The 14,005-nt window shown below is 38.3% G+C and overlaps 1 long non-coding RNA gene across 1 annotated transcript in view; it reads left to right on the top strand.

Annotated features, from left to right (window-relative positions):
- Positions 1-653: 653 nt before the first annotated feature.
- The window catches only part of LOC116216569, a 135,068-nt gene continuing 121,716 nt past the window's right edge, over positions 654-14,005 (top strand). Inside the window, exon 1 of the long non-coding RNA XR_004159624.1 lies at positions 654-794. This is a non-coding gene — a long non-coding RNA (uncharacterized LOC116216569). The remainder of the gene's footprint in view (positions 795-14,005) is intronic.

The following is a 14,005-nucleotide window of genomic DNA, read 5'->3' as shown; positions in this document are numbered from 1 at the left end:
CTAGTTGTTCCTGCTGGAGCATTGGATACTGCTTGTACCTACCTGGATAATTTGATAAGAAAATCTTCAATTAAGCTTTTAAAATGCTACTACCTGCATACTACCACATTATCAGTGATGGTAATGTCATCAAATACTGTTGATCAGTTGCCATCTTCAGTTACTGAATTTCTAGCTGATTCTATTGGAGCCATTCTGGTTTCTAACAATTTTCTCAATTTTTTTTTTATATTTTTATCATTCTTGTGTTATTTGGAATAATATTTCATTCTCTTCTGGCTGTTCTTTAAAGATAAAGGAGTTTCTTACGGTAAATTATGAAATGTTTGTTATTCACCTCAGCTCCCAGAACAGCTCCAGAAATGTCATTTTTTTTTCTCTTAGGATGGATATGCTGTAACAGTAACTGTTTGCATTTATATAGCGCTTTTCATACCAGAAACACCTAGCCAACTTTCACTAATTTTGTGTGTTCATTGTAGCCATAGAAGTTGTGCTGCAACACTCTTGTCAAACGTCCTGCAGAAATCAGTTCAATGTTACACAATCACAAGAGTCAGATCTAATTACAGTTTTGGACATCCTGATATCAAAATGCATTCAGTTGCCCTGTGAAGCAAATACTGAATTTATCTACTCTTCTCTTGCAGTTGAAGTAACGGAGTTCCTGCGTGTCCAAGGAATGAATCTTGGTTCAAACAGTGTCTGTAGCAGAACTGGGACCAGAGTTCTTTATCTTTACTCTTCAGACTCCGCAGACTGCTCAACTGCTTTGTGCATTATACTTTGTTTGGGTAAGTCATTTAGCAGAATATGCATTTACTTAATCTGATTTCTGTATTTTGATCGTGTTCGGAGCATAAGATTCTGGTGTCCTTTTGCTGGTAGAATGACTGATGCCGCCCAGGTGTTGGCTTCATTAGGGCAAGGAATGTCAGTGAATGCAGAAGTGGTCCTTTGTGATTATTAGTGAACTTGTTAAATTCCCAGAAGACTAGAAGGAGTCCATCAGGCAATTACATGGTTGGACAAGTTCATGAATTCTGTGTTAGACACCCAGGAGAAAACAGTTCTTCCATTGGAGCTGTTCTGATCTAGAATGTAATTAAGCACTGTTGGCTTTGTAACGATGAGAAGAGATATGGAAAACCTTGTACAGTGTGCAGTATTGGTTTTGACTGGCATGTGTTAGTTTTGAGTAGGAACAAACTGCTATGGGGGGCTAACACAGAAGAAAAGTGAATATCTTATGTCTAGCCTTTGATTTGAGGCAGATAGTATTAGCAGTTCTTATCTATTCCCACATTTCCATTGTTATGAAACTTTTCTGATTTTTTTTTTTTTCTAAAACAAAAAGTACCATTTGATATAGAACATAAATTACAAACTCAACAGCTTTTTTTGGTAATGATTCCTTTTTTTTTATGACAATGAGCTTAACTATGCAGTACGCTGCAGCATGCAATATCTTTTAATATCTTTGCTATTTGAAATCTCAGAGAAAAGGTGTGTATATCTTCACTAACTATGACTGTAATTTGGATTTTGTGGTCCACTCTAATTCATTCTTTTTCTTTCTTTGCTGTAGTTTTATGCTGAAGAGTCTAGTCAGTCTTACCAAAAACCATGCTGTTCCAAGATAGGTTGCTGACCCTCTGAAAGTAGTACTGTTACTACAGCACTATATATCTCCTTCCCTTTTAAGGCATTGATATTAGAAAATTTGAATTACTCTGGCAAATAAGCACAGAGCCTAGAGAATTTGCAAGAAAAATGCTACCTGCTTTGTTAGGAGCCTTACTTTTTGGTATTTAAGATGCCATGGAAGTTTTGAGTTCCCTTAATGAGAGAGGGCAAAGATCCTGATTATTCAAGGTAACTGTGAAGGATAAAATGCATGCACCACATAACCAGAGTGGACTGGAAAACTCAGACAACTGTTCAGTTGTTTAAATCACCAGTGTTCTAAGCCAGTGGCATCAAAATAATTGCTTCTTTCTTTCAGATGAAAGGAGATTTATAACTGAAACGTGTCACGAGTAACTACTGACTGATTGCTACCATTCTGACTGTTTTGGTATGGTTTAGAAGTAAATATTGTTGGAAAAACTGTGCAACTTGGTACTGAAGGAGGTTTGTTCCTATAGCAGTTAAGGATTTCAGTTAGGAACAGTGTAGAAATATGTTCTGCTGCTATGTGGTAGCTATTATTTAGGAAAGGAAAGGTGGATAGCCATTTAGGTTTTCTTTCTGGAATGATTCCCTAAAGTCAAACCTTTTGGTAAGGAAGGCATTGCATGGACTGTCAAGAATGACATTACTTATCTCCGCTAGGAAGGGGGATCAGCCTGAGCAGCAGCAACTGTATTAGCAGGGCCATAAGTCTGCTGTAAAGCAATTTCACTGGTGCCATCTCACTCCACTGAAGGAACTGAAATAAGGACTCTTTGAAGAAGTGTTGAACTTGCAAAAAAGTTTCCCAGATTGTTAGTGTTTGCCAACAAATCTGTCTTGTTTTTGTAATTTAGTAACAGCTGCTGTCTTCATTATCGCTTCTCTTATTGCAGGCCTTTATCTGAGTGATACTGCATAACAATTTGCTCTACAGCTCTCAAGAATATCTGTGTAAAGCAGAGCTCTGGATGCTAGTGGTCCATGTCAAATTTAAAACAGAAATAGCACTTTTAATTAAAGTAGACTTACAAGAATTGTGGTACATATTAAATATCTACTAAAGGCATATTTTCTGTTCAAGATAAATCACAGTTCTCTTGCCTGTGTTTGAAATATTCTGATAGAGGGTGCTGGTGCTTTATTTTAACATCTAAAAATGGGTCAGCTTCACTTGCCTTTGTTTTTAAGTCTCACAGGATTTTTTTGTTGATAATAAACCCTTAGGAAAAGGTTGGATTTTGTCCTTGTTTTGTAATGAAGTGAGTTAGAATCAAATCCCACAACAACTTACTTTTAAAAAAAAAAAAAAAAAAAGATGTTTGGTTGCTTTTTTTAGGGAGCAAAGTTACGGCTCAGTGTTTCTGCTAGGAAATGAAATGGTAGTAAATGTCATGGTTTGTGAGTGGATGCATCAGCAAATAAAAAAAGAGAAGCAGGGGTATATAGAACAAGAAAACATACTGGTCTTAATGTACTTGGCCTCTTGTTTGGGAAGGCATAAGGGAAAAACAGAATAGCCCTGTGGAAATACCTAGCCTGATCTTTTTCTTTTATTTTGGAGAAAGGTGGAAAATTTCTTCCCTGCTGCTTGTATTTTGACTACTTCTTTTCTATTATGCTCTCCAGGCATAATTGTTTTGGGTGCAAGGTCACTATGGTGACCATGAATAAGGGAACCACTGAGGTGACCAAATCCATTAGGATTTTTTTTGGTCTGTTTCTTCTTGAAGAACTTAGACAAATGCTGCAGCTGGTAGTAGGATCATGATTCTTTCTCATCCCAGTTCTTCCCTCCTGTCAATTTCCCTCCATAATTTTCTAAGATAACATAACATCAGAGTTCCTATGTCTATTTATTATTAGAGAAGTAAGAATTTTATGATACACCTGTAGGTGACTATTGTCACCAACAGCAAGATAAGAAGTGATAAAGCTTTCTTGAGCTTGGATTAGGTCTGTGGATTAAACTCCCCCAGGAGCTGGGACCAATGCAAACCAAGGCACCTTCTGCGCTAGGTGAAAAGTGCATATATTTGACCTTGTCTTTCCTAACAAAATATATAGCAGTCTGTATAATAAAACAAAACACTCCACTGCACATGATTTTGCCCCTGGGGAGGGGATGAGGACACCAGCACGTGACAGATGTTAGTCATATCACTTCATGCACTGCTGGAAAGCACTCGAGTATTGCAATTATGAGTGTGGATATAAGAACCTGAATAGAAGAGAATGAAATAGCAATTGACTGGTGTTTTCTATTACCATTATCCTGGGGCCTAAGATATGGATAGCCCATGGAAGTACATTTCCTGAGAAGAAATACAAACCATCTACAAACAACCTTATGAAAGCATTTTCTATTCCACTCTCAGGACTGACTATTTGCTCATCACTGTCCCTGCTGCAATGAGTTGTGGCATAGATGCACTCACTGGGAAGTGCGATTATGAGGGTTATGCATCTCCCATCAACTTGTATCAGCTTGCTGATATGCCCCACTAGAATACATGCAAAGCTAGTTTATTTTCACACCTGAATCCCTTGAGGCCATCACAGTCTGCATCTAGATCACAATGCAAATTAGGATATTAAGACTTAGGACTCTGAGTGCAAGGACTTCTGCTACACTGTAAGCCTCTCTGTTGCCAGAAAAAATTTTCATTAGCTGCCGGTGGCACTGTCTTGCATATTTGTTCTAATAGATTATGAGGAAGAAAACAAACATACAAACAGTTGTATTACCATTTTGCTTCCTTTTGCCTCCTTAATCTTCAGCATCACTATGAAAACTGCATTTTTATCTTGGAGCTGGTGACAGGTGAATAATGTATCTGGCTTGGTTGCAGCATCCATGTAAAGGTAAAATTTATGGCATCTTATTCAAAATGAAAACTACAATGTAGTTTCAGAGTGATTTGAAATGATTTGTTTGTAACTTAGTGGTTGTTTCCAATCCAACTTAACAGGAAGCTACAAAATGCTGTAACATTTTGCACTGTGGGTCAGGTTTTTCTCCTCTGTAATCAGATCAACTGCTTCTACTATCTGTAATGTCAAAGATCTGGAATGGATACTTTGGCTTATCACTGGTGGTTAGGCAGTCCTGAAGGGAACTCAATTTCCTCTGCCAAATAAAGTGATAAAAAGTAATAATGGGCTTTGGATACAAAGACTAGTTCTGTGATAATTCATAATTTGTATCAGTTGCTACAAATAGTCCTGAACTGAAAAAAATCTGTGTTCCATGCCTGTTTGATACTCTTTTGAAAGTGGTTTGGATGTAGATGCCACCTATAATTTTTTGGATTTCTGCATACTACTGTTATCACGTTTCAGGCAGCCTCAGCTTCTACTCTTTCTGTTTTGGTTAGTACATTAGTATGAGTATACTTTCAGTAGATATTGTTAAAAAGAAAAAAGTTATACTAGTTTCTGTCCTACTCCAAATAAACATTTATTGTGAGTGAACATTTCTTGCAGCTACTGATTAAAGAAAACTACAACCTCGGCTACAAAATATCCTGAAATTAGAAAAGTAAACCCTATTTTCAGAAAGACTTAGCAGGCACAGTAAGCTACAGAAACCATTAAACATAAACTTTACATAGAAAATCAGTAAGTGTTTTCTTTGGTATGTCTTAATAGGACAGGGAACCTCAGGAAATCGAAGATGCTCAGTACGTGTCATTCAGATGGTCTCCCAAAAACTAAATAAATTGATAAATTGCTCAAGTAGGAACCATGTTTGGAATAACAAAACTACAATTCCCCCGCCCTTCCCCTCCTCCCCATCGTCTGCCAAAGAAGAATGCCTCCCAAAATCAACTAAAGCCAACCCAAATAAAAATCTTAAATAAACTAAACAAAACAACAAAAGCTTTTGGCAGCAATGCTTACTGATTTGGAAAATGGAAATTTTGTTCATGGATTTGAAAGAATTCACATCTTTTCAGATTTTTGGTGTTCCAAAAACATCACTTCACCATTAGGATTAGTGAGAGTATTCTCTGAGTCCTTTCATAAATTGCCAGGATTCATTATTTAAGATTTACAGTCTAGATTGCTCCTTCAACATTGCAATGGGGGCATGGGCTAACAGAAAGTCAGCAGACACACTGTGAAACTTGGAAACTCTAGGAAGATCTTCCACATGGGTGCAGGCTTTCTAGCAAATGGTAGTGAAGCTCTTTTTATGCCAAACTCTCTCACCAAAGCAAGGAGATAGCTATCAGCTACTGTTTTTGATGTAAGTTTTGGATACAGGAAAGGTTGGATTAATATCTTGAAAAGACTTAGTAGCATACAAAATAGATGAAAATGAAATCATAATAAAGTTTGTTCCATTCTGTGAATGGTTCCAGGCTTGGATTCGGCTCACTACATTTGACAGAAGAAACAGACCTCCTATCTTGACCCTCCTTCTGTACCCAGGTGCAGGCCAACAGTCTACAAATGTAATATAGTAGAAATTTTTAGGGCAAATACTTGTATATTTGTCTCAGGGATTAAGAGATCACAATTACACGACTCCACAGAAGCTTTGTTTTAAAAAAAGTGGTCTAGCACTGGAATACATTGAAATATTGCCTCTGCTTCACTGCAGTCTGCTGTCATCTGTGGAGCCAACAGATCACATTCTCTTAGGTGGCAAGTATATCTCAGCTGTTTCAACAATGCTTATTTGTAGCTGAAACATGAGGATTTGCTGCTGTTGGACTGGAATCTCCATTGTGTGAGCCCTGCCAAATACACTAAGCACGTTAAATATCTGAGCAGATGAATCCTGGAAACGCTGCTGCTGGTGTCAACTGGGAATCTTATTTCTTATCTTATGAAATCTAGGCAATTTATTTACAGTCTCTGAGAAATGTTGTATGTCCCTGAGATTCGGCTGCCGAATTACTGCATTTCTGAAGATTCTTTCTTTTCCTTTATCACTTTAACTTCATGATACTGCTATTTCACAAACTAATGATACAGTTCTGCCTTCCCTTTTCTTCTGCTTATATTTATGACAAGCACTCTTACTCTCTCTGCTTGAGTATCTCTTCTGTCCCAGCTTTTCCCTCATTAACGTTTTGTCCCGTCCCATTAGGTATCCCTCACCCTTTGCACTTCTCAGACCATTATTACTCACTTCAAAGACATTACTGAGTCCTGAGAAATGTATAGCAGAGGGAATTTTATAGAAAAGAAGGGGGAAATAGGACTGTTGGCTGGCTCTTTTTTTCTTTCTTTTTTTATTAACAAATACCCTTTGGTAATGAAGACTTCAAGGGGGCTTCATTAGGGTTTAAGAAAAAACAACATGAAAGTTAATTACCTGGAGCCAAGAATCTGCGTTTTCCCTTCAGCAGTCCAGTACTATGCTTTAAAGGCAATCAATGGAGAGTTGTCTGGCAAACATTCAATCTTTCCTTGAAATGTTCAGTGTAATTAGAGCCTCTCATGTCTGACATGAGAAGACAAATGGTTTGTGTACTGTTAGTAGTTGAATACTGTACTGTCTTCAACATTTATCGTACAAATATTACCAATATTTGTTGAAATATCCCAAACTGAGAAATGAGAACTTATTACTGAGCTAATTGCTTGCTAATGAATGACTGTTGCTTGTGGGGAAACTATTTTTTCCCCTGCATTTTCTTTAGGATCATCAGTATTTGCAATGCAAATACAAACCAACTCAGAAGCTTTCTGCAAAAAGAACTATCTATCCCATGATTGTGGTCTACAAGCCACGGTGGAGGAAAAAAGGAAAAAAAAATAAAAGGCAGTTTAATTGATGGAAGAAAAACATAGATTTCATTGGTCTCACAGAATTTTCTGTCTAATGTTTACAGGAAAATGATTTAGTTCTTTTTTTGTGCTCTTATTTTGTTGGTACTTTAAAGAAATTATACCTTGTTGTGCTGCTCTTGCCTAAAAATTGTAAGTTGTAAAATGATTGTTGTAATGTGAGGATGTGCTGTAGCCTGCATCTAGTAAGGATACTGGTGGACGTGAGTATATGAATGGGATGGAGATGTAGAAGAGTTGATTTGAGTTTAAGGAGCAATAATATTTAATCATTTTTGGAGAGACTCTGTAGTGATAATTCTTGTCACTGCAAACCTTTGAAAAACAATAAAGAAATTTAGCTCGAACAGCTAGTTAATCACTGAATAGGAAAATAAGTGGATGAATAAGTCTGTTCTGTTTGCTTTGTCCCCTTCAAAGCAGTCACTATTTTGTATCACTGTCGTTACTTGATGTGCGTGGAGATTTATAAAAATGATTTTAATGTATGAGGCTGACCAAGCTCAGAGCCAGTTGTAGACAAAGTACTTAACTGTATATAAAGGAGGACACTTAGTTTACCAGAAAGAGTTTGGATGAATTGCTAAACATGCAAATTGCAATTCGGCTGTGTCCTTCCAAAGATGGGGGGGAAATCATATTAAAAGTTGCAGGTTTCACTGAAGCTGAAGGGTCTGACCTAGAATATTCAACTTCATCGTGATATTTCACTATAGAAAGCATTTAACAGGGAATAACAAGTAGATACGTTGTTTTGTTAGTACATTAGATCAAGCAGTTTAGAACACAGGACTCGATACTTTTAGTTTGAAGCGTGCAGTCTGTGGTTTACCTTCTACAATGCTGTCTTGTGTGCTAGATCTCACTGATGGTGTGCAGTACCTAATGGAGTAGCACAGCATGTGCTTGTTGCCTGCATTAAGGAAAAAGTATGTCTATTTCTGTACATTGCTGCTAATGAACTAATCAGCATTGTGATTCTTATAATAATACACATATTACTATCATTTGCTTTGTGTTTCTTTTTGGAGCAATCTATGACATTGTGGCTCTTCTCAGTTCACAATAAGTGTGACCCACCTAACTGGACAGATGTGTGTCCTGTACATCATATCCTGTGTGACAGACAGTGTTCAGGACAAGCAAAGATTTAGCTCTGCTGTATTGATGTGGCCTTTTGGCTGGTTTCCTGGTCACAATAAGTTCTCCTTTCATGTGGCGTTCTATGTAGGTTATTCCAAAAGTAATGCCTCCCATTTATTTCCATTGAAACTACAACAGATATAAAGAACACAATAAAACTCTGGTAGAGCGAGGTTTCAGCTACAAAACACTCTTTCAACATAGTCACCACCATTAGCTATGCATTTTTGTCAGCAATGGACAAGAGCCTGCTTGTAGCTCTCATAAAAATTTGCACCAGGAGGTGACCCATTTTCACTGATGAAACACATATCCTGTTTTATTTTCTGCTAAACAGATTGAATAGCCCAATTATGTATTTTGGAAATTGTCGTTTACTAAAGCAAGCAAGTAATCAAAACAGCGCTGGGCGGCTGGGGAGTCTCTGCTCCACCAACGGTGCGCACTTTCCCCCTCCAGCTGGCAATCTTTATACAATTCACTATCCGATGTTCATGGCTTCATAATGTCTCTTGCACAGGTGTGGTCCTGTTGTTAGGCAGCCATCCTTTGTCTTGTCAGATGGGGGGGAGCTGGGATCTTTGCAATACATCCGTTCGTAATCCCTACGCAGCATCTTTAAAGCTGTGTAAGTCCTGGGGTCCATATTTTAAAGTGTTATGTTTGTTGGTGTTTCCAGATGTCTGTAGTAGGAAACTGGCCCCTGCTGTTATTGCAGTTTTCTAGCCCGGATGTCTGTAGTAGGAAACTGGCCTCTGTTGTTATCTCAGTTTTCTAGTGATAAGCTTACAAATGATTCGATTAACAAACAACAGATTGCTCCTATTACATATCCCACCACGCTCATGTCCACTCTTTACTCTTCAAAAACATTCAGCAAGCATTGATGAATGCCAGTGGGTGCAGTTTTTTTTTTCACGTGGAGGAATTCAGTGACACACCTTTGCTTCATACACTCTTCCATGTCAGGCACCATTTTGTCAGACTGCCCTTTTGCTTCTATCTGTCACATGGCAACAAAATGCAAGGAAATATTGGTGGGAAAGTTCAGCCTCTACCACCATATCACCAATACCCACTCTGATGTTGTGGGCCAAAGTAATAATAAAATATGAGGCATTACTTTCATGCAGCCCTTGTAAGTAAACGTGCTTTGCTCCTTTTCTTATCCTGCTCTGTGTTCTGCTGCTATATGCTTTCCCTGTCTTCTCTCTGAGTCCTTTGTGTGTGATGTTCCTTGATAGAAACATCTTTTGTTTGCTGCTAGTTTTTTTTGTTGTTGTTATTGTTGTTTTGTTTGTTCTGTTTTTAAATCTTAGTCTTTTCTATTATACTCTCCAGGGTTTTGTTTGCTTGTTTTCTTTTCCTGTTTGGCCAGCCTGTATTGACTTTCTTGGACATTAAAGACACTTTGAGCAGTCTGAGAAACATATTCAGAGCTCTTAAGTTCCTAAATGATGTCGACAACTTTCTTTTCTGCACTCAGACAAGCCCTATTCCCTGTGGAGTCTGAAAGCATAGGACTGCCTTTTTTTTATGTGTTGTTGCTACTTCTTGCTAGCTGATAATATTAATGCAGAGCAATCCATGCATGACCATAAGGCAAAGCCTTGACAGATCAGTATGCAAGAGGTACACAAAGTAATTTCTACTGCTTGAAGCCACTTCACAAGAGCTGTAGTAGGAGGCTGAATAGTAGGAGTGCTCAGACTCTAGACAGGGTCTTTAGTCAGCTCTGCATATTTTTGAAAATATGTTGATGGCCAAGGGAAAGTTAAGTGTACCTTCCACAGCATAACCCAGCTGAGGTCTGTTTTGCCTTTCTAGGCCTTCTCAGTGAATCTGACTGAGAAGGTCCAAAGCAGAGATAGTGTGTTGATCAAAGAGAGAGAAACAGTGTTAGAACTGGCAATAGAGCACAACAATCCTTTGCTTGCAGCTTTATAGCTAGCCTAATAAGACTGCTGCTTCTCACACTACCGACTTGTCCTTTGCTGTATCGTGATGCCTTGGTAGTAACTCAGGGTAGCTTATATGTATCTGAAGTGTGAATTTTAAAGTAGCTGTTGAGACAGCAAATAGGCCAAAGGAAAACAGGAATTCACAGATTCCGGTTGTGGGCGTTCCAACCAGGAAGGACTAAGAATGGCCTTGTATTTGAGGGGATAAAAATTATACCCTTTGTAGGAAAACAGCCTAAGAATTTTCATTTTACAGAGAGGAACAGGCATGACTGGCTTTGGTATAACATGAAACCCCCACTCTGGGAGATGGGTTTGGATTTCTCAAGGCTTTCTCCATGTAGTGGGGGAACCTGCCGGAATACAAATATACTGTATGTTGTGCCTAGATTACTTGAGAAAGTCTGAAAAATAGAATCCTTTGGTAGCAAAACACAGGCTGTGTTTGTAGCAGTTCTCTTCCCATTCTGGCTGGTATCTAACATAGGCAAGACAATTGCTCTGGGTCATACTAGTCAAATAAGTGTGTAAGCATGTTTTACAGAAGAAAAAATGCTAGCAAGTTGCACATAAACATCTTGAGTGCTTCAAACTGATTTTTGTAGTCTGGTTGCCAGTAAGATTTTCAGATACTGATGCTATGAAAGGGTATAGTTACTAACCTTATTTGTTTTCAAAGTTCAGTCTTTCATGAATTATATGTAACCACCTTGCTCTTCTTCACATTCTATTCTGTTCTGTGTATTTCAATTATTTGGAATGTTTTCTCAGTCTTTGCCTTAAAAATTAGATTGTTGTATTGAACGATGCTTGGTCTGTGCAGTAAGTACTTCAGCCATAACTTGTGCCTGGATTCTGTTCTGCCTCTATTTGTGGCAGTAATTCTATGTATTCTCTTCTGCTTTTTATCTTGCCTTCTTGGACAATTACCATCAGTTGATAGAGAGTAGAAAAGCTCAAAGTGACCTGCCCTGATACTTTCCTTGTGCCAAAGAAAAGAGTATGTGTAAAATGATTTCTGCAGTTCCAAGCAAGAGCTAACACTTGTGCAAGAAATGTATCATTGGACTTCTTTTTTCCTTGAGTGCCTGCTTGATGAATGTCTTCTAAGAGCACTGATTTTATAAGATGTGGCTGTAACTTGGAAAGGACAACATTGGAGCTCTGAATGCTTTGTTCAGTAGTAAACATTTGAGAGCTTTATAAAATGATGTGGATAACTCCAGTCAGGAGAGCCTATGTGAAATATCAGTATCACAAATTCTTTAAAAAGACAGTGACCAAAACCCATTTGTAATTGAAATACTGCAGTATGATGTTTAGTGACAGTGGCACATGAACAAATGCATGTCAAGGGACTGATGTATGCTCTAAGTTCTTCCAGTTATACATTTGATCTAATCTAAATCCATTTGTAAAGATTTTTAAAGAAGTATTTTCATTAGCTAACATCTGCAATGTTGTTTTACTGGGAGTTAATGAAAAGGCAATTGATGTCCTGTGCAAAACAATGACCAGAAAACACAAATGAATGTGCTGAGCATGGTGTCATTTGTCTTGAAGTCTGAAGCAAGTAACACTGCTTTTTGAGTTACGTGGAAGGCAATGGAGTATGAGGGGGGAGTGTTGTTCTGAAGTGAATCTCTAGTCCGTTACCTTACTTAGGGAAAGGCTAAAATTGAGATTTTTTTGGGAGTGCCTTTATGTTATGTCATTGTTTTTATGTTAACTGCGATGGTTGTTTGTGTTCAAAATCTGATGACTGCTCATATCCTTTCTACTCCTGTCAAATGAAAACAGTGGGCTTAGGTTTCATACACACTACCAAAGCAGCATAGTATATCATGTTTTTGTAGCAGTTCTAGTAGTGATGGGTGTGCTGCTGGCTATGCCTCATTCCCAGTTGTTGAACTTGTCCAAATGTTTTCTGCTGTACACTCATATAGCTGAACTCTGGTGTGATTTTTTTTGAACTATAAAAAGTGTATGTAATTTTGAAGCTTGTGGACTGGTTTGGGTAACTGACGCTACCTTCCACTGTTAGTGTCTTTAAAACTTTCATAGCATCTTACAAAACAAATTTACCTGCAAGAAAAATCTGAAGACATTGGCAGCAAAGATAACTGGTAGGTGGTTTAGGATAGCCAGAATCAGTCAGATTTTATTTGTATGTGAATAAAGGTTGATTATCCTATGATCTCTATATTTTGATAGACTTTTAAAAAGACTTGACATGCACTAGAGTTTAGCATCAGTTGCAACTCTTGCTTCATGTTGTCCTTGTAATCATGTTATTCAGAGGCTTGCTGCATAGGTATATCTTAAAATTTGTTCTGTATTTTTTGATAAACAGAATATTAGCATTTAATTTGGAGTTTTCCTTGATATGGCCTTGTTATTGGAACCTCCAAATCAATAAAGGGCCTATCAATTCTTGAACAAATACTGATATGCAAGCAGCTGTTTGTTTGTTTTTTTTTTTTTTCCTGTGGGAGTTGGACTTCATTTAGACTTCATTTCCTTTTAAATAATCTACTCAAAAGTAAGGTATGCTGTCCACGTAAACCGTGACATTAAGGTCAGGTCTTCCACCAGCCCTAAGAGGTGTGTTAATGTCTTTTATTTAATACACAACTCTGCATTGGCTTCCAAACCTTTTCTTAAGGGAAAGTGAAGCCTTTCTGTCATACATAGACTTGTAGAATGGCTTAGGTTAAAGGGACCTTAAAGATCATCTAGTTCCAGCCTCCCTGCCATGGGCGGAGATTCTACCCACTAGATCAGGCTGTGCCCAGGACTCCATCCAGCCTACCTGGCCTCGATAACCTCTATGAGCATCCACAGATTCGCTGGAAAACCTGTTCCTGTGCCTTGCCACCCTCTGAGTAAAAAATATCCTCCTAATATCTAATCTAAATCTCCCCTCATCTAACTTAAAATGGCTTCTGCTTGTCTTATGAACTTTCTGTGTGAAAATTAGCCTCCAATGCTACATCTGCAGGGACAGATTTTGTTTCGTGTGAGGTTAGGCAAAATGGTTGGAATTGCAAATGCCAGTTGAGCCCCCTAAAGCTGTAATGAATACGTTTGCACCCCATATGAAAGCTGACTGATGGACCTTTCCTCCTTATGGACACTTGGTTCAGGTGGCCAAAAGGACTCTGTCATTCTGGGTTATGTCAGAAATGGTGTGGTAAGCAGGACTATGGACGTGGCTATCCCTCTGTACTTGGCACTGCTTAGGCTACACCTTGTGTTCAGCCCTCACTGTAAGTAAGACATTGAGGCCCCAAAGCTTGTACATAGGCAGGCTATAAGCTGGTGGAGAGTCTAGAGCACAGGTATTATGGAGATTGGCTGAAGGAGCTGGCATTGTTTAATCTGGAGAATAGGAGACACAAGGGAGACCTTATTGCTTTTTTCAA

Source organism: Meleagris gallopavo, chromosome 4 (assembly GCF_000146605.3).
Source record: "Meleagris gallopavo isolate NT-WF06-2002-E0010 breed Aviagen turkey brand Nicholas breeding stock chromosome 4, Turkey_5.1, whole genome shotgun sequence".
Lineage (NCBI taxonomy): Eukaryota > Metazoa > Chordata > Aves > Galliformes > Phasianidae > Meleagris > Meleagris gallopavo.
Note: the sequence above shows the minus strand (reverse complement) of the source record. Positions and strands in the feature narration are given on the sequence as shown.